A 1,881-nucleotide genomic window follows, 5' to 3' on the forward strand; every position below is an offset into this window, starting at 1 on the left:
CACACACACACACACACACACACACACACACACACACACACACACACTGCATCGTTTACTATTCTAGAAGATTTATGAATAACACAGGCAAGCCTTGCCTTCATGGAGGAGTCTGACAATAAGTTGATTAAAACAAAAACAAAACCCTTAAGCCATTGTACAGCCTGTAGTTACTCAAGAGCCTGAAATGGAAGAATTTCTTGAGCCTAGGAGTTCAGGTCTAGCCTGGGCAACGTAGTAAGAGCCTGTCTCAAAAATAAGTAAATGAAATAATAAAAACCAAACAGAGAAGTTAGGAGTGGTGGTGTGTATGCCCATAATCCCAGCACTTGGAGGACTCAGGAAGATTTGGAGTTCCAGGACGGCCTAGGCTATATATCAAGTTCAAGGCTAGTAGGGGCTATATAACAAAATACTGTTCAAAGAAAACAAATAAAAAAGGAAAGGATGGGTGGTGGTGGCTGGAGAGATGGCTCAGAGCTTAAGAACACTGGCTGTTCTTCCAAAGGTTCTGAGTTCAATTCCAGCAACCACATGGTGGCTCATAACCATCTACAGTGAGAGCTGGTGCCCTCTGCTGGTTCTCAAGCACACATGCAGGCAGAATACTGTGTAAATAATAAATAAATAAATAAATAAATAAATAAACTTTTAAAAAAGGAAAGAAAATTTAAAAAGCAAGTGAGCAAGCAAATAGCTTAACAGGCCCAGGCTGTTGACCATGGTTTGTCCCCGCTCTGTGTACTATGACCTGACTCTACAGACTGCCAGTGCCTCCTGCTCTGCCTTCGTTATCTGTTCAACCCTTAGAAGGCTCCGGCATGAGATGGGAGGAAAAGAGGAGAACGAAGCTGGAGTTTTCCCTCCCTTAGACTCCTTTCATAAAGTTATCTACAGGCTTCTTCTGAGTGTCTGAGTTCTGGAGTGGAGGGGGCTGGGGGAGAAAATAAAATGAGGGGCTGGGGCAGAGAGGGAATGGAGCTGGCTCTAGAAGCTCCTCCCAGACAATCTCAAGGGTTTCTTCCAGAGCCTCGTTTTAAACATCCTGACAAATTTCAAATTTGTTCGTCCTGGGAAGACCTGCAGTCAGGAATTGAAAGGTTGAGGCCAAGAGAAGCAAAGAACAAACGAAGCAGCAGGAACTTGCCTATAGGAAGCTTCCTAAGCTCAGCATTATGACCACCCAGTTATCATGGTGCTGACTTCCACACAGCAAGTCTTGGGCAGACTGCAGATCAGTTCTGCTGTGAGCAGGCGCCCCTCACAGGCACTCCCCAGAGGACAACCCAACAGCACCACAGGTTTCTGGAAATCTGGCTGCTGACAGGGGAGCAGTGTCCACCCTTGGTGGGTCTTCTTTGAGGTGCGCTGCATGTGAGTTTTGTCAGGGAAGCAGTTGAGCCAGAGTCTCACTGTGTAGCTCTGCTGGCCTCACAGAGACCAACCTGCTGGAATTAAAGGCACGCCTTGCAGGAGGTTTGCCTAACACACACAGTGCTGCTGAGTTCAGCTCCCTGTCTGGCAGGCTTGGGTTATAATTTTTGCACAAGTTCTCAAAGCCCAACTCATACTATGAAATGGAGAGAAAAAGAAGAAAGGACAGAGGGAAGGAGAGAGGAGTGAAGGAGGAGGAGGAGAAGGGGATTGAGGTAGAAAAGGGCCCAGTAGTGCTGATTTAATTCAAATAATGAGTATGTAAGATGGGGAAATAGCTCAGTGATGGCGTGGTCTCCTAGTTTACCAAGGCACTGAGTTTACCCTAGCACTGAAAAAAAAAAAAAAAAAAAACCAACAGAACCCTCACAAAGCAACAAAAACATGGGCTGGAAGGATGGCTCAGCGGTAAAAACACTTGCTGTACAAGCATGAGGACCTGAGTTC

The sequence above is a fragment of the Psammomys obesus genome, unplaced genomic scaffold (assembly GCF_907164565.1).
Source record: "Psammomys obesus unplaced genomic scaffold, mPsaObe1.curated_primary_1811, whole genome shotgun sequence".
Taxonomy (NCBI): domain Eukaryota; kingdom Metazoa; phylum Chordata; class Mammalia; order Rodentia; family Muridae; genus Psammomys; species Psammomys obesus.